This window comes from Dendrobates tinctorius, unplaced genomic scaffold (assembly GCF_039654945.1).
Source record: "Dendrobates tinctorius isolate UK_male_01 unplaced genomic scaffold, ASM3965494v1 ptg000551l, whole genome shotgun sequence".
NCBI lineage: Eukaryota > Metazoa > Chordata > Amphibia > Anura > Dendrobatidae > Dendrobates > Dendrobates tinctorius.
In genome coordinates, this window is record NW_027362209.1 from 1,046,802 (window position 1) to 1,066,098 (window position 19,297).

Below are 19,297 nucleotides of genomic sequence, written 5' to 3' on the forward strand. Positions count from 1 at the left end.
CCGTAATGAATAAGATAGGGCGCGCCATGGCATATGTGGGCAAGGAAATGGGCGGCTGGAAAGAATGATAGTCAAAGTATGTCACAAAGACAAAACCTAGCAGAGAATTATATACAATTTACATCACATAACAAATAATAAGAAAAAGAAAAAGAATTGGCTTTGTAGAAATGACATCATACAGTGGACCAATAGCATAAATCCATATAGTGAAAACCCATGCCTAGACGAACATAATTGCCATAGAATCGCAGATGAACATAACAATATATACAAAAGCGTTAACATTATACAGGTATATGTTTATATAGAGTATCAACAAAGAAAATGAAAATGCACATACAAATATAACAAAAGTGATCCCATATGGATGCATAAAGACAGATACGTCACAAATATAATGGCCATGTCATTAATTATAGCACACATATTATCCCATACATTGAGAGTATAAATACAACATGACAGATACAACATCAATCTGTCTCACCAAAAATACGGACCCCAAAAATTATTTATATATATATACACATGTGCATATACCTGCAAGCAAAAACATTCAAGATGACAAAAAACGACACCAACGCATATAATATATATGTATAACGACGATTGTGGAATAAATCCAAAGATGAATACGCGTCCATATCAGTAACCGGATACAGATAGCCGTCAACAATAACACAAAACACTAGAAAAAAAAAGGAAAACAAAAACATAATTAAAATCAGTTAAAAACAATGTATGCGGAAGCATAACCAAGCACAGTAGACCAATGGTTAGAGAAATGGCGAAAAGCTGAGATTCTCATTTAATCCGTATGGCTGAACTGTATTAAGGGTCCAAATCCATCTACACTCCAATTGACCTAAACGTTTGGACAAATCACCACCCCTGATATTAATCTCCAACACATCAATGCCGCAAACTCTCAAAAGAGAGCTGTTGCATTGATGGAATAACTTAAAGTGTTTGGGGATAGTTTTGAGGGTGGTTGTCTCATCATGCCCGTCGGCAGCTTGAATGCCCAAAACGTGTTCTCTAATCCGGACCTTAAGCTGTCTTGTCGTCATCCCCACGTAAGTTAAACCACAAGGACAAGTGGCGAAATACACCACATACCTTGTGGTACACGTGATACGTTTCCTAATACTATAGGTTTTTGTACCAGCCGAATTAGAGAAGTCATTGCACCTGTCCACATTAGGGCATGCCACACAGCGGCCACAAGGAGAACAACCACCCACAATTGAGCCAGCGCCCAAAAACGTCTGTGACTGTAAACCCACATGGTGGCTTTTAGTTAAGAGGTCACGTAAATTTCTAGCACGTCTAAACGTGATTAAAGGTCGTTTAGGTAGAAACTTATTAATTATAGGATCCACTTGTAGAATAGGCCATGCCTTAATTAGTGCTGACCTAACACGATCCGAATGAGGATGGAACGTAGTAATGAACCTACAATGATTCATATTATCAGGTTCCCTGACCCGTTTATTGTATAATAGAGAATTCCGTTTAGAGTGCTTGGCCCTATGATAGGCCTTCTTAACAATCCGCCTACTATGTTGAATCTTTTTTATTGAAGAAGTTAAAAGATTTTAACATACAACAAACAAGACATAAGGTACAAGATACAGTATTAGACATGGTTATACACCAATCCGTACCGGATTCGCCAACATTTTACCCATAACCTGTGAGGGTGTATTACAAGTATCAAAGAGATAGGGTAAGGAAACAGAAAGAAAAGGATAACTCACAGGGAGGGGAGGGGGGGACTGAGGGATGGGTTACGGATCTCCGAGCCGGTCTCTAAGAAACATTTTCAGTTAACCGAAGTAGTCCAGGCATCTCCCTGAACACCATCCAGGGCTGCCATGTTCGAATCAAGCGAGAATTATCTCCCTCCAATTCAGCCATCAACTCCTCCATACGAAAAATGTCTATAAACTCTGATAACCACTCTGCTATAGTTGGCTTTGTCGTTGTACGCCAGTAGCGCGGGATCACCATCCTTGCTGCAGTAATACAAAACCGGAGAAGGCTCTTCTTTTGTGTTGATATGGAACCCGGAAGAATTGATAAAATGGCAATTTGTGGGGAGGGAAGGACACATTTCCCAGAGATCTCCTGGTATGCCCGAAAAACCCCCTCCCAAAAGGGTCGTATAGCAGGGCATTGCCACCATATGTGGTATAGCGTGCCTCTCTCCATTGCACATCGCCAGCATGTATCATCCAATGTCGGGAAGATGGACTTCAATCTAACGGGGGACAGATACCACCTAGTCAGTATCTTGTAATTTTTCTCTTGAGCGCCCCCGGCCGGAGACATTTTATGTGTATAAAGAAAAGCTTTATCAAGGTCCTCCTTCGAGAACTTGCATCCCATCTCTTCCTCCCATGCGCGGATGTAACTTGGAACCCCTTCCGAATCCCCTGAGTGAAGTTCCTTATATAAAAAGGAAATCAAATGTGAGGGAGGGTCTTGCATTTGTAAGAGAGCTTCCAACCGCGTCATGGGAGGGCGAGAAGTACAGTCGGCCAAACGTCCCCGTATAAACGATCGCAACTGGTTATACTCCAACCAGGAGAGTGTCCTACCTGGGAACTTTTCCCGTAAGGCGTCCCATGTCAGAAATTTTCCGTCCATTAGTGTCTGTCCCAATCGTAAGTCAGAACTCCTGTGCCAACCCAAAAATTGGTCTCTGTGACACCCTGGGGGAAAGCCCGGATTACCAAATATCGGTGACAATGGGTTCAAATTACTGATCGGTTTCTGTTTATGTTTAACCCGATTCCAGACCCGTAGAACTTCTCGAGTCAAGAAACCTGTTGGTCCCTTATAGTCATTTGCAACCTGTTCAGTTCGTCTGATCCACGGGAGATGACGCAATGGGACGCCGAAAGATACCTGTTCCAATTGTACCCATTGTTTAGAATGATGACCGAACTGCCAGTCAAACAGACGTGCAAGTAGGGAAGCTCTGTGATAGAGTTCCAAGTCAGGGAGGCCCGCTCCACCTCTGGGTTTCGGGGCGGTTAGAATAGAATATTTAAGACGAGGTTTAGATGTCTGCCAGACAAAGTGTATTAACGCAGATCTAATGGTCTGAAAGAATGTCTTCGGCGGCACTATCGGGACCGCCTGGAATAGATATAAGAACCTTGGAAGAATGTCCATTTTAAATGAATTCATCCTACCAAACCATGAGATGGTCTTCCGTCCGTATTCCCTCAACCGTTTCAGAGTCGACTCCAACAAAGGCACATAATTTAACTTATATAAGTCGGTCGTGTCAGTAGGGATTTGAATGCCTAAATATTGAATGGCCCCAGTCTTCCACCGGAAGGGGAAATTTCCCATAAGTCTTATAAGTTCAGCCTGTCCTAGGGATATATTTAGGGCTTCAGTTTTCTGAAAGTTAATCTTGAAGTTACTGACCTCTCCGTATTTTTGAAACTCCTCCATCAATGATGGAAGGGTTATGTGTGGCTGGGATATGTACACTAAGAGGTCATCCGCATAAAGAGAGACTTTATACTGAATATCGTCCACCCATAGACCGTGTACACTAGGATTCTTCCTGATCGCCACTGCTAAGTGCTCCATAACTATCGCATAGAGAAGGGGCGACAAAGGGCATCCCTGCCTGGTCCCGTTCCCAATGGTCATAGAGCCCGACATTGCTCCATTTACCTTGACTCTGGCCGACGGGCCAGAGTATAGGGCTGCGACCCTATGCAGAAAGCGGTTCCCTAGGCCCAGCTGTCGCAGGGCCGAAAACATGAAGCCCCAGTGCACACGGTCGAAGGCTTTCTCCGCATCCATCGACAGTACAGCCAACGGTTTACATTTCGATTTAGCATAGGCAGTCAAGTTGAGAGTCTTACTTATGCCGTCCCTCGCCTCCCTTCCTCGCACAAACCCCACCTGATCTGAATGTATTACCGAGGGCAAGAGGGGAGCCAGACGATTAGCCAGTATTTTGGCGTATAATTTTACATCAACATTGATGAGAGATATTGGGCGATAATTTGTTACTAATTTAGGGTCCCTGCCCGGCTTTGGCAACACCGTAATAAAAGCCTGTAAAGACTGTGGGGCAAACGGGGACTCAGCTGTGATGGAGTTAAATACCCCCGTCATAATAGGGCTAAGTTGTTCCTGAAACATCTTATAGAAATGAGGGGAAAACCCATCCGGTCCCAGGCTTTTACCAGCCGGAGTGTTTTGGATGACTTCAACAATCTCCTCTGTCGTAAAGTCCGAATCCAACGGGATGGTTAAATCCGTGGACAGTGTGGGAAGAGCGGTGTCGTGAATATACGATTCTATGCTTGGTTGAGGATCCAAAGGTGACTGAGGGGAACAATCTCCACCAATATTATATAATGTATGATAGTAATGCCTCATTATGTCCAAAATTTCTGTCGGGTTCGACGTCGCTCGACCCCCCTTTTGCTGAAGAGAAGAGATATATGTAGTCTGGTTACGCGGATGTAAGAACCTGGCCAGTAGACGTCCGCATTTGTTAGCCTGACCGTATAATATACTTTTAAAGCGATTTCTGTGGTGTCGGTATTTCTCATTCAGTAGGGACTTCAGATCGTCTCTGTATTTGATCAAGTCAATCAGCGTTTCCGTGTCCTTGTCCGTTTTATGCTTCGTCTCTAACGTCAATATCTTTTCTGTCAAGTCTGTAATCTCTTTACTTTTTATTCGTTTCAAGCGAGATCCATGCTTAATGAGGACCCCTCTGAGAACACATTTAAGGGCCTCCCATTTAACAGGGATGGCAGTAGTGTCGTGTGCATGGTCTTGTAAGAAGTCCGCTATGGTAGACTTGATGTCGGCCGCACAAGTATTATCTTTTAAAAGATTATCGTTCAATCTCCATGTCCAATGCCGCTGCCCCGAGTCAGGATGGCTAATGTCCAGAAACACTGGAGCATGATCCGACCATAGAAAACTCCTGATAGAAGGTCTCAGGTTCCAGGCCAATGCACAGTGGCTAAGGAGGAAGAAATCAATCCTCCCATAAGAGTTGTGCAGTGTGGAAAAGAACGTGTAGTCTCTTTCAGTGGGATTACAAAGTCTCCAGACATCAGTGAGTCGCAAATCCTGGAGATCCCTTTTCAGTGAGGATAGCTGGCGATATGAAAGATATGACCTCGCTGCCGTGGAGTCTAGAGTCGGGTTAAGAGTCATGTTAAAGTCACCTCCCAGTATGACCACCCCCTCGGCAAACTCAGCCACGATCTTCAGGAAAGATCTAGCAGCTCGTATTTGGTCCCGGCCGGGAGCGTACCAACCCGCTATAGTATATGTAGTTGAAAAAATTTAAATTTTCAAAAGCACGTATCTGCCCTCCGCATCAACCAATGTGTCCAATATGGTATGCTGGAGGGATTTATGGAGCGCTATGGAGACCCCGCGGGAGCGTGAATCCGGGTTAGCACTATGAAACCAGGTCGTGTAATGTCTGTCGTGAATATTAGGGATGTGTCCGACTTTAAAATGTGTCTCTTGTAGGATTACTATATTTACTCTTTTCTTATGCATGCCATATAAAATATGTGACCGCTTCTGCGGAGTATTAAAGCCTCTAGTATTCAAAGAGCCCAGTGTTATCTTTTGTACAGTGTTCTTACCCGACATTGTATCTGCAGCGTGAGGCCAAGGATGCAGGCTACGGCTAACAAGATGGATCGGCTCCGGAGTCCTACGCCCATTGTTGATGAGGGAAGGAGAGCTAGGGAAGGGAGTGGGTATTAACAAAGAAAGTAGACGAGAGGTTAGAAAAAGGAAAAAGAGAAAGGAGACAAAGAAATAGGATTTTTAACTATACGAGTGTAAGTAAGCACACTCCAGGAATACCTGTTGGAGGTAAAATATAACAGCTGCGTGCCTCGATGGCAACCCAGCGCCTCCGGGGGTTAAGTGTATAGCAAAAAGAGGAGTTGGAGACACCTACTCCCCCAGTTCCCGACCCTGCAATGATTTAACCATCGTATTCCCTTTATAACGGGAACTAAACAGATAGAGAATATACGTGTAACAGCTAATTATAGGCTAGTGAAACATGCCCCAATTCTCAACTATTTTCAATATCGACAGCACTGATAGTATTATAAATACTTCGCTTTTAAACAACAAACCAGTATAACCTACTAGACTGTAAGTTAACTCTCAAAACATAACACCGCAGAGCCACCTGCAATTTAGGACAAGGCATACTATCCAGCCTCGTCGTCTACAGGATGCATGTGCCCTGGACCGTTGGGCCGACCCCTGCGACGACGTTGCTGCTGAGGGATCTGGCCTCTTTGGAGACCTTGAAGTCCATAGTATGAAGGCAGGGGTGGCCAGTCAGGTATATCCACCTCCGTTAGATCCAAGGCACCTGAGAACGCCGGAACTCCGCCAGGATGACTCAAACAATGCACTCTACCTCCCTTCCGAACCCGAAGGCAGAATGGAAATCCCCAAGTATAGGGAAGGCCTCGTCGTTGTAGTTCGTCTAAGAGGGGGCGGAGAGCTCTGCGTCTCTGTAGTGTCCATCTGGACAAATCTGCGAAGAGCTGTATACGAGATCCCAAGTGGTTCATAGATTTTGCTTTCCTGGCTGCTCCCATGATCGCATCTTTAAGTTGGTACTTGTGAACCCGGCATATCACATCTCTTGGTGGATCTTGCTCGCCGGGACGCGGGCCCAGGGACCTGTGGGCACGATCCAGTTCCAGTTGGGCATCCTGAGGCCTATCTAGTACCGAGTTAAAGATATCTCTAAAAGTGGTGTTCAACTCTTGGGGGGATATAGTCTCAGGCAATCCCCTTATTCTTATATTGTTTCTGCGTCCCCTATTCTCGGAATCGTCCAGCATTTCAGCTAGAGTTTGCAACTGTCTTGCTTGTGCGGCTGTGGCAGTTTCCTGAGCCTCCATTCTTTCGGTTAGGGAGGCTATAAGCTGGTCATGAGATTCCACTTTCTCACCACATTGCTGGATATCATCTCTTAATACGGAAAGTTCAGCCTTATAGGAGCATTCCAGACGAGCAATGTACTGCTCCATATCCTGCTTCGTCGGGATATCTTTTATCTTATTGTATAATAGGCTGAAATCAGCTCCCATGGGTGTCACGGAGCACCCTGTCGTGGAGGAGAATGATCTCCCGTGTTGCGGTGTCAGGAGTGCGTCTGGTCGGCGGGTTACATTATTTTGTATATCTGATGCTGCGGTGTCCATCATCATAGAGTCTGCAGGGACAGCTGTAGTGGCCATGTCGACGTCTGGGGGGACACTGCCGCCTCTCTGTGACACGGGGGGTTCTGCACTCATCCCCCCGGGGTTCTTATCTGATCCGCCGGCCTGTATCTGCGCGGGACCGTCCGCGTGGTGCCCCTGTGATTGACGGATCTCCTGGGCCCCAGAGGATTTATTAGGAGGAGATAGCCTCGCTGCCTGCTGGGCCCCCGTGGATGTGCCCCCTTTCCCTCCACGGGGTCCCCCTCCGGCTGCCGTCTCACCAGTTTTCTCTCCTCCCGCCTGCGCCTTACTTCCTGGTGGCGGCGGGGCCTGCTGCGCTCCGGTCTCCACACCTGTCATGGCGCCCGCGGCCTTCCTTCTTCCCGCTCCTACAAGGTAGCGGGAAATGCCTCCGGGAGTGCTGTCGGGTGCTGAGGGGCCCGCGGACGTATTCCCCCTGGTCCTCCTAGCCGACATCAGAAGGTGGGGTAAGTATTCTGGGCTCTGTTCGGGTCGGTCACCGGTGCTGGAGCGGGAGCTCTCTTACATGCGTCCTCACTCCTCGCTCGCCATGCCACGCCCCCTTGCTTTTACTTTTTACAACTGAAGAAGAGGAGGCGATAGAGCTGGAGGCTGAGTCAGCAATGTAAGACAAAACTTTTTCCTGATGCTCTGCCTTTAAAAGCGGTTTGCCAACTCCTAGAAAACTAAGCGTTCGAGGCCTTAGGCTGGTTTCACATTTGCGTTTTTTTCGCGGTAATTTAGCGCTAAATAGCGCATGCGTTTTTTTTCCCTATACTTTGCATGGGATGCGCTTATGTGCGCATACACATGCGTTTGTACGCGTTTTACCGCGCATGCGTTTTTTTTGCGGTATGCGCTCGGGCGCACAAAATGCAACTTGTTGCATTTTTTGTGCGTCCGATTTGCCTCAAAAAAACGCATGCGCGCGCAATGCGTTTTTTTACAGCAAGACACCCAATATAAGTCTATGGGTGCGCATATGTGCGCATTGGCATGCTTATGTATGCGTTTTTTTGCACATGCGTTTTTTTTTGTTAACCATGGAATTTAGGGGTTTGGGTTAGAGTTAGGGTTAGTTAAGGGGGTTTAGGGTTATTGTTAGGGTCAGGGTTAGGGTTAGGGTTAGGGTCAGGGTTAGGGTTAAGTATGGTTTGGTTAAGGGTTAGGGTCAGGGTTAGGGTTAAGTATGGTTTGGTTAAGGGTTAGGGTTAGGGTTAGGGTCAGGGTTAGGGTTAAGTATGGTTTGGTTAAGGGTTAGGGTCAGGGTTAGGGTTAGGGTTAAGTATGGTTTGGTTAAGGGTTAGGGTCAGGGTTAGGGTTAAGTATGGTTTGGTTAAGGGTTAGGGTCAGGGTTAGGGTTAAGTATGGTTTGGTTAAGGGTTAGGGTCAGAGTTAGGGTTAGGGTTAGGGTCAGGGTTAGGGTTAAGTATGGTTTGGTTAAGGGTTAGGGTCAGGGTTAGGGTTAGGGTTAGGGTCAGGGTTAGGGTTAAGTATGGTTTGGTTAAGGGTTAGGGTCAGGGTTAGGGTCAGGGTTAGGGTTAAGTATGGTTTGGTTAAGGGTTAGGGTTAGGGTCAGGGTTAGGGTTAGGGTCAGGGTTAGTAAAGTCATGGTTTGGGTTAGTGTGAGGGGCCACCTAATGTTGGAAAAAAAAAGCAAACGCGGTAAAAACGCACTAAAAACGCATACAAACGCATAAAAACGCTGCTTTTTTTCATGCATGCTCATAAAAATGCTTGAAAAAAACGCAGCAGTTGTATGCTTTTGTATGCGTTTTTCAATGCGTTTTTTTGCGGGAAAAACGCGCTGCAAAAAAAAGCAAGTGTGAAACAGGCCTTATGTAGCCAGACGATGACGCAGGGTCAGCACCTCCCGCATTCGGTCCTATTTTGCTCTTGCCACTACCATCAGATCCACCACCAACACCATCATTACCAGCTGCCAACCCCCGCCCAATTCCACGGCCTCTTCCACCAGCCTTCCTCATTTTTGGTAGAAATGTAGACAAAATCCAACAAACTATATAGTAATGTAAAACAAGGTACAAGGTGTCTATAGGACAGGGGAGATTTAGAATTTCTGCACACACTTGTGGACAGTGGACACTTTTGGATTGTGTGAAGCCCACTGATATCTGAGCGCTATGTGACAGGCTCGATGGCACAGCTGCCTGTGACCAAAGTGACGAGAGGATAATGGAGATTTTGAATCTCTGCACACACTTTTGGACACTGGACACTTGTAGATTGTGTGAGGCCCACTGATATCTGAGCGCTATGTGACACGCTCGATGGCACAGCTGCCTGTGACCAAAGTGACGAGAGCATAATGGAGATTTTGAATCTCTGCGCACACTTTTGGACACTGGACACTTGTGGATTGTGTGAGGCCCACTGATATCTGAGCGCTATGTGACACGCTCGATGGCACAGCTGCCTGTGACCAAAGTGACGAGAGGATAATGGAGATTTTGAATCTCTGCGCACACTTTTGGACACTGGACACTTGTGGATTGTGTGAGGCCCACTGATATCTGAGCGCTATGTGACACGCTCGATGGCACAGCTGTGACCAAAGTGACGAGAGGATAATGGAGATTTTGAATCTCTGCGCACACTTTTGGACACTGGACACTTGTGGATTGTGAGGCCCACTGATATCTGAGCGCTATGTGACACGCTCGATGGCACAGCTGCCTGTGACCAAAGTGACGAGAGGATAATGGAGATTTTGAATCTCTGCGCACACTTTTGGACACTGGACACTTGTGGATTGTGTGAGGCCCACTGATATCTGAGCGCTATGTGACAGGCTCGATGGCACAGCTGTGACAAAAGTGACTAGAGGATAAGGGAGATTGGATTGCTTTTAAAAAAGCAGTTTGCGGAGCAGTGGGTAAACAGCAATGCCAGCGTGTCAGGAAGCCTTAAAAGGCAGCCCAACAACCAACTCCACTGATACACCACAATATAGCCTCCCCTTGCACTGCACACACAGTGACTTGTGTGTTGTGCAGGCCAAATCGCTAGCAGCAGAAGCAGTTTTTTTGTCTTCTTCCCTGCCTAACGCTCTCCCTACAGAATCAGCAGCAACCTCTCCCTATACTAAGATCGGCAGAAGTAAGATGGCGGTCGGCGTGCACGCCCTTTTATACCCCCTGTGACGCCCACCAAAGCAAGCCAATCACTTGCATGCCCTTCTGAAAGATGGTGGTGACCCGTGCCTAGGTCATCACGTTGCCCAGTGTCCGTGGATCCTGATTGGCTGAAAAAGAGCGCAAAACAAACTTTTGAAACGCGACTTTGGCGCGTAAGTCGCCGACCTCGTGGCCGACCTCATCCTAGGGTCGGGTTTCGTTTCATGAAACCTGACTTTGCCAAAGGTCGGCGACTTTTGAATTTTTTCGACCCGTTTCGCTCAACTCTAGTCAGGCCAGTAGATAACAGGCTCCAATTAAGACGCCAGACGTACATTACAATAGCCGTGGGATTTACAAAGGTGGGGGGAGGTCAGAAGTGGCATATCTTGCTTACTTCTGCCCAGGGGGTGGCAGCAGGTCGGTTGCTGCATTAAGGGCATACATCTCCTATTCGGTGTGCTGGGGGGGTTCTGTAACAATGACTCTACGTTATAAACTTCTGTGAAGCACTTAGGGGTTCAAAGTTCTCACCACACATCTAGATAAGTTCCTTGGAGGGTCTAGTTTCCAAAATGGTGTCACTTGTGGGGGGGTTCCACTGTTTAGGCACATCAAGGGCTCTGCAAACATGACATGAGGTATCGGTGTACTGATGAGAAATTGCCCAACAAATTTTAGGATCCATTTTATCCTGTTACCCATGTGAAAATGAAAAAATTGATGCTAAAAGAAAATGTCATGATCCCAGTGCAGGTTTTTGAGCTGCACACCAGGGGTTAATGTCTGGAGCTCTGTGCAGGTTTTGACCTGCACACTTGGGGTTAATGATTGTGGCCTCTTTCTGGTTCTGGGAGAGCTTCATAAACCCCTGGGTAGCTTCAATCCCTGCCAGTTATACTTTTGCCTTTGGCCGAGTGTACTGACACTGTGTGCCTGTTTGTTGCTATAGCTTGTTTATATGGTTCTGACCCGATTCTGTTTCCCGTTGTGAGTTTGCCTGTTGATGTTGATTTTGTACTGCGTTATTATCTGTGTATGACTCATTGCCTGTGACTTGACTACTCTCTGCTCGCCCCTCTTGTACCTTGCAACTATCTGTGTATGACTCATTGCCTGTGACCTGACTACTCTCTGCTCGCTCCTCTGGTACCTTGCAGCTATATCTGTGTGTGACTCATTGGCTACGTCCTGACTATTCTCACTGTCTATGCCCCTTGGTAACTTTGTCTCGCAGTTACTCTGCTAGGAATTGTCTTGCAGCTCCTAGCTCTGTGGAGTTTAGGCCACGCCCCTAGCAGTCACGTGCTTCAGGTCCTGCGGGTGTGAAGTACACATCTACTCGGTTGCTGCCCGCTCCACAGGTAGCTTTGAGCACTGTTTGCTTTACTCAGGACACGCGCACTGGCTCAGTGAGCAAGTTCAGTGCGGTGTCTCTGACATTATAACTGGCCTACAATTTTTTTTTCTCTCCTCACTTCTGCAGCATGGACCCAATGTGTGCTTTATCTGAGCAGGTGAAAAGCTTGACTCAGTCACTGCAGAAGCTTAGTTTGGAACACCAAGCTCTGGCCCAGTCCCAACGGCGGGTTGAGGACTCAGTTCAGGGGGTACTTTCCGCAGGCTTCCAGCAGGTGGGGAATAGAGATGTCATTTTAGTCCCACCTGAATCCCCGGTTAAATTGCCAGATATATTTTCTGGTAACAAGGATGAGTTCAGGGCATTTAAGGAGGGCTGTAAGCTTTTTTTTTCTTTGAGACCCCGCTCCTCTGGGGATGAGAAACAGAGGGTGGGGATGGTGATGTCCATGCTTAGGGGGTCACCACAAGCCTGGGCATTCTCACTTTCCTCTTCTGCCCCTGAGAGAATGTCTGTGGATGCATTTTTTTGAAGCCTTAGGGCTTATTTATGATGAGCCTGATAGAGTGCGGTTGGCTGAGGACAAAGTAATGAGTGTCTGTCAGGGGGAGCACTCGGCCGAATGGTTCTGTACTGAATTCAGACGTTGGGCAGCGGAGATTTCCTGGAGTGATGCCGCCCTTCAGGGGCTGTTCCACAGAGGCCTGTGTGAACGTCTGAAGGATGCTTTGGCACTCCATCCTCCGCCTGACTCCCTGGAGGATGCCATGGTCCAAGCGGTTCGCATGGATCGCAGGCTGCGGGCTAGAGGCATTATGCAATGGGAATCACCCTTATTCTTCAGTGGAGATGAGACCCAGGCTCTTCCTATGGCTATGGAGGTGAGCACTGTCACCTGTGAGGGAAAGGAAAGAAGACGCCGCCGGGAAAAGCAGTTGTGCTTCTATTATGGGAAATCTGGACATTGGAAGAAGGACTGCCCCTCCTGTCCGTCATCCTCCAAGATGGCGGGAAACGACTAGGTCTGGGTAGTAATCGAGGAGGCTACCCAGACCTTCAGGTACAATTTTCCTCATGTGCAAAGATGGTGCTGCAGGTGGAACTGGAACTTGGTTATGGTCCTGTTCAGACTACTGCTTTTATTGACTGCGGATCGGCTGTGAACCTGATTGATACCAAGGTTATGACACTTAATAAGATAGGGACAGTCAGGCTTCATGATCCTGTTAAACTTGTGGCAATTGACTCATCTCCTCTTACCCAAGATGGTATCTGTTGCAGGTCTGATCTTTTTTCTCTAAAAGTGGGTTCCACTCATGTGGAGAAACTAAGTTGTCTGGTGCTAGATAACTTGCCTGCAGGACTGGTACTGGGGATGCCTTGGCTTCAACGCCATAATCCTACCATTGATTGGGTTACAGGGGAAATCACTCAATGGGGATGCAATAATAAATGTGGTAACCGGGGACATCTTGTTAACGCTGTTAAATCCGTGTCTGTGTCGTCTGTCGATCTGGAAGGTATTCCGGAGTACCTGAAAGATTTCGAAGACGTTTTTTCCGAAAGTGAGGCTGAGGCGCTGCCACCACATAGACCCTATGATTGTGCCATTGATTTAGTACCTGGAGCCAAGTTACCTAAGGCTCGATTGTTCAATTTGTCTGGGCCAGAGCGCCAAGCCATGAAGGAGTACATAGCTGAGAGTCTCCGCAAAGGGCATATCAGGCCTTCTGTGTCACCTGTGGCAGCAGGGTTCTTCTTTGTGAAGAAAAAAGATGGTGGTTTGCGGCCGTGCCTCGACTTTCGGGAACTGAACAAGATAACGGTTAGGAACTCTTACCCGCTTCCCCTCATCCCAGACTTATGTAATCAGTTAGCTGGGGCCCAATGGTTCTCCAAGTTAGATCTGCGGGGGGCCTACAATCTGATAAGGGTTCGGGAAGGGGACGAGTGGAAAAGGGAATTCCTCACATCAGAAGGACTCTTTGAGAACCTGGTAATGCCATTTGGGTTAACTAATGCACCCGCTATTTTCCAAAATTTCATCAACGTTGTGTTTTCTGATCTGATAGGCCGTTTTGTTATTATTTATTTGGATGATATTTTGGTGTATTCCCCGGACAGTCAATCTCACTTGCAACATCTAAAGACAGTTCTCCAGAGACTCAGGGAGAACCAATTGTTCGCCAAATTGGAAAAATGTTCGTTTTTTGTACAGGAGCTGTCTTTTTTGGGGTTGATTGTGTCCTCTGAGGGGTTTCATATGGATCCTAAGAAGGTGCTGGCGATCGCTGACTGGGTTCAGCCTCGAGATCTCAGGGGGCTCCAGCGCTTCTTAGGATTTGCGAACTATTATCGGAGATTCATTAAAGGTTTCTCACAAGTGGTGAAACCACTCACAGATCTTACCCAGAAGGGAGCTGATGTAAAAAATTGGTCTGTACTCGCTAAGGAATCCTTCTCAGCGATTAAGAAATGTTTCATGTCTGCCCCGGTGTTGGTGCAACCTGACCCGTCCAAACCATTCATTGTGGAGGTGGATGCTTCTGAAGTGGGGGTGGGGGCTGTGCTGTCCCTGGGTCCGGCCACCCTTACCAATCTCAAACCCTGTGCCTTCTTCTCCAAGAAGTTCTCTTCAGCTGAGAAAAACTATGATGTAGGCAATAGAGAACTTCTTGCGGTCAAGCTGGCGTTTGAGGAATGGAGGCACTTTTTGGAAGGGGCAGCTCACCCTATCACGGTTGTCATGGATCACAAAAATTTGGCATACCTTGAATCTGCTAAGAGGCTTACTCCTAGACAGGCCCGTTGGTCACTTTTTTTTTCACGATTTCAGTTCTCAATTACTTTTCGACCGGGGTCCAAAAATGTTAAAGCGGATGCCCTGTCCAGAAGTTTTGATCCAGTGTCTCCCCCTGAGCCGCCGTCCTCCATTCTTCCCCCAGGGGTGGTAGTGGCGGGGGTCTCAACTGAGTTGGAACAAGAAATCCTAAGGGCTCAAGCCCTAGCTCCGGCAACCAGGCCAAGCGATAAACTGTTTGTTCCAGATTCATTGCGGCCTAGACTTCTGCAGGAGTTTCATGATTCTAGGCTGAGTGCTCATCCAGGTATCAAGTCTTCATTAAGGTCCGATGTCAAGGAATTTGTTTCTGCTTGTGACATATGTGCCCGTTCCAAAAGCTCGCATAACCGACCGGCTGGGGAACTCATACCTTTACCGGTTCCTGATAGGCCATGGACTCATCTTTCCATGGATTTTATTACCGGCCTTCCACCTTCCAGGGGCAATACCGTGATCTGGGTGGTGGTGGATAGGTTTCCTAAACAGGCCCATTTCATTCCCTTGGCAGCATTACCTTCAGCAGAAACGTTGTCAAGATTGTTTGTGCAGCATGTGGTCCGATTGCATGGGGTACCCCTGAATGTTGTGTCTGACAGAGGTGTGCAGTTTGTGGCCAAATTTTGGAGGGCGTTCTGTATGAAATTGGGCATCTCACTCTCCTTCTCGTCGGCATATCACCCGGAGAGTAATGGTCAGACAGAACGCACCAATCAATCCCTGGAACAAATTCTCAGGTGTCTGACCTCCGCCAGACAGGAGGATTGGTGTGATGCGTTACCGTTGGCTGAATTCGCTTTTAACAACCGGGTGAGTCAGTCCACCAACATGTCCCCATTCCTGATTAACTATGGCTTTAATCCGCATTTTGGGGAGTTTTCTCGGGTGGATTCCGGTTGCCCAGGAGCAGAGGGGTCCGTTCAATGGTTAAAAAACCTCTGGGCTGAAGTCCGGCGTAATATCTCTCGAGCCCAGGGGAGATACAAATATTTTGCGGACAAAAAGAGAGCCTCGGGAGACATGTTTCAGGTGGGAGAGAAGGTTTGGCTCTCCACGCGTAACATCAACTTAAAGGTACCATCAGTTAAGTTGGGACCAAAGTTCATTGGTCCGTACGAGATTATGGAGATAGTCAACCCTGTGGCATATAGGTTGCGTCTCCCCGCCTCCTTAAAAATATCTAATGTGTTCCATAAGTCTCTGTTGAAACCAGCAGGATCTGTCAAAGAGAACTATGAGACTGTTGTTCCTCCAGTGCTGGTGGAGGGTCAATTGGAGTATGAGGTCGGACATATTGTGGACTCTCGGCGGGTGCGCCGCTCTTTGCAGTACCTGGTCCACTGGAAGGGATATGGACCAGAAGAGCGCTCATGGGTCCCTGCTCGCTCGGTACATGCAGATCGCCTGGTTCAGGCGTTCCATGCCAAGTACCCGGGGAAGCCTGGGGGTCCAGAGGCCCCCCGTTGAGAGGGGGGTACTGTCATGATCCCAGTGCAGGTTTTTGAGCTGCACACCGGGGGGTTAATGTCTGGAGCTCTGTGCAGGTTTTGACCTGCACACTTGGGGTTAATGATTGTGGCCTCTTTCTGGTTCTGGGAGAGCTTCATAAACCCCTGGGTAGCTTCAATCCCTGCCAGTTATACTTTTGCCTTTGGCCGAGTGTACTGACCCCCGTGTGCCTGTTTGTTGCTATAGCTTGTTTATATGGTTCTGTCCCGATTCTGTTTCCCATTGTGAGTTTGCCTGTTGATTTTGTACTGCGTTATTATCTGTGTATGACTCATTGCCTGTGACTTGACTACTCTCTGCTCGCCCCTCTTGTACCTTGCAACTATCTGTGTATGACTCATTGCCTGTGACCTGACTACTCTCTGCTCGCCCCTCTGGTACCTTGCAGCTATATCTGTGTGTGACTCATTGGCTACGTCCTGACTATTCTCACTGTCTATGCCCCTTGGTAACTTTGTCTCGCAGTTACTCTGCTAGGAATTGTCTTGCATCTCCTAGCTCTGTGGAGTTTAGGCCACGCCCCTAGCAGTCACGTGCTTCAGGTCCTGCGGGTGTGAAGAAACACATCTACTCGGTTGCTGCCCGCTCCACAGGTATCTTTGAGCACTGTTCGCTTTACTCAGGACACGCGCACTGGCTCAGTGAGCAAGTTCAGTGCGGTGTCTCTGACAGAAAATTTTTGTGAAAAAAAAGTACTTTTTCATTTTTATGGATCAATTTGTGAAGCACCTGGGGGTTCAAAGTGCTCATATGCATCTAGATAAGTTCCTTGGGGGTCTAGTTTCCAAAATGGGGTCACTTGAGGGGGAGCTCCAATGTTTAGGTACACAGGGGCTCTCCAAACGCGACATGGCAACCGCTAAATATTCCAGCATATTTTCCATTCAAAAAGTCAAATAGCGCTCCTTCCCTTCCGAGCCCTGCCGTGCACCCAAACAGTGGTTTATGACCACATATGAGGTATCGGTTTACTCAGGAGAAATTGCTCAACAAATTTTGCGAACCATTTTATTCTGTTGCCCATGTGAAAATGAAAAAATTGATGCTAAAAGAACATTTTTGTTGGAAAAATTAAAGTGTCCATTTTTCCTTCCACGTTGCTTTAGTTCCTGTGAAGCACCTGAAGGGTTAATAATCTTCTTGAATGTAGTTTAGAGCACCTTGAGGGGTGCAGTTTTTAGAATGGTGTCACTTTTGGGTATTTTCTGCCATAGAAACCCCTCAAAGGGAAATCAGAGGGACAGGTGGTCGCTAAAAAAAAATGGTTTTGTAAATTTTGTTGTAAAGATGAGAAATCACTGTCAACTTTTCCATGATTCCAATTTCACATGGTTGAGCGCACTTGGGATCTGCCCCCAAGGCCCTGCCCATGCCCAATGTTTGGTCCGTAGACCGCGGCTAGGAGTTAGTCCCGCTTTTGTGCCCAGCAGTGATGGTGGATCTGCTGGGCTTCAGGGCGCTGGATGCTTAGGTTTCCTGTCTTTCAGATGTTCTAGGGCAACAGTGACAACAAGCAAATACTCGAGCAGCCCTGGATAATCCACGCCGGCAGGATGATAAGATCCGGCGGAAGATGGAACCTATGAGAAGAGAAGTGAATATAATGTAAGTGATGGGACGCCATCGGACATGATACTACTGTGCGGTCACTGTGGCCGGACGGCAGAGGAATATTATCACACAGAGGTCAGGGGTCATTGTCAGCCATCATACATGTGATAATCCCATCACTGACAGATGACATCTGCTCCACATGAGTGATTCTCACTGACATCACACAGCATGGGGCTGATTCTCACACTTACCTCGTCTCTTTTTCCCCTTTTTTCCTTTTTCTGATTTTTCTTCTTTATTACTCAGATTTGTTGCAGATATTCTTTCTGTCTGAGCTGGAAAATCTGATCAGAAAGTAAAAAACAAAACCTCAGTAATGACATATCCTAATGGGATCTGCTTTGTCTCCTGTATATAGTAGGATTGTTCTAGTCCTTTCTCCTATAGTCCTGATAATCTGGTATTATATCATAATAGGGCAGAATAAGTCCTATATAATGTACATAATCCCATCTGAGGGGCATTAGATGTGTCACTGATATAGAGCAGTAAGCGCCCTGTGTGCCGCCATGTGGTGCATCACTGATGAGCGATATTCTACTATAGGAGACAATGTCGCCTTATGATGATGTAGGTTATTGGATCCCACAACGCATCTCACAGAATCCATGAAAAAGCTCCTGTGCAAAATTAGTGAAATAGAGATGCAGTATGGGCCCATGGGCAACATAAATAACAAAGGAGACCTATTACAGAAAAACCATGTGGAGATATTGGAGCCTTGAAGTCAACATTCACATTGTTTTTGCTGTAGACATGGACATACCTGATAGTGGGGACGAGGATGGTAAGATGGTAATAGCGTCGTCGTCTCCATCAGATACGGGGACAGATCCTTTCTGCCTGTTAGGAAGAAAAAAACTCATAAATCACAAGTAAACACATTATAAAAGGGGTTGTCTATCAGAACACCAACTATAAGGCCTAATGGGAGATATGACTGCCATAGTAGGGAAGGTCTTCTGCTCAACGCTACCTTCTACTAAGAATGTGTGGCATGTAATACTACATCTCTCCTACAGTGTCGGCAGCACGAAAAATGCTCAACCGGTGGCAGATATGGGCTGTTATCACCAATGGTTTCTGAAGCCAAATGCACAATGACCGCTAACCATGGGATGGTGGGTGCTGCATGTGATATTCTGGTATTTATGTCCTATATTTGGTGATGAGCTCCCAGTAATGACCCCATAATCTACTTACTTTTCTGAAACGTTTGTGTTGGATTTTGGTGCACACTCTGGAGGGGACTCGGGATCCTCCTCATCCTCTGAGTCCAGATGTTTCTTTATCTCAGAATGATCTACAAGACATAGGTAATGAAGTGTTATTAGAGGTTGTCAGTATAACGTAGTCACCATTTATACATGAAACATGGAAAACATAAAAACCATGTGGAGATATTTGAGCCTTGAAGTCAACATTCACATTGTTGGTGCTGTAGACATAGACATACCTGAAAGTTGGGACAAGGATGGCAAGAGAAAAGCAGAATCATCACTATCAAATATGAGGACAGATTCTTTCTGCCTGTATGGAAGAAGAAAAACAAGTAAATCACAAG

At 46.9% G+C, this 19,297-nt stretch overlaps 1 long non-coding RNA gene across 1 annotated transcript; it reads right to left on the reverse strand.

Annotated features, from left to right (window-relative positions):
• Positions 1–17,130: 17,130 nt before the first annotated feature.
• LOC141078401 (uncharacterized) lies at positions 17,131–19,083 on the reverse strand. The gene is made up of 4 exons (XR_012227838.1): positions 18,937–19,083; positions 18,500–18,576; positions 17,925–18,017; positions 17,131–17,699 (listed from the first exon to the last, which is right to left on the reverse strand). It is a non-coding gene; the product is annotated as an uncharacterized lncRNA (long non-coding RNA).
• Positions 19,084–19,297: the final 214 nt, after the last annotated feature.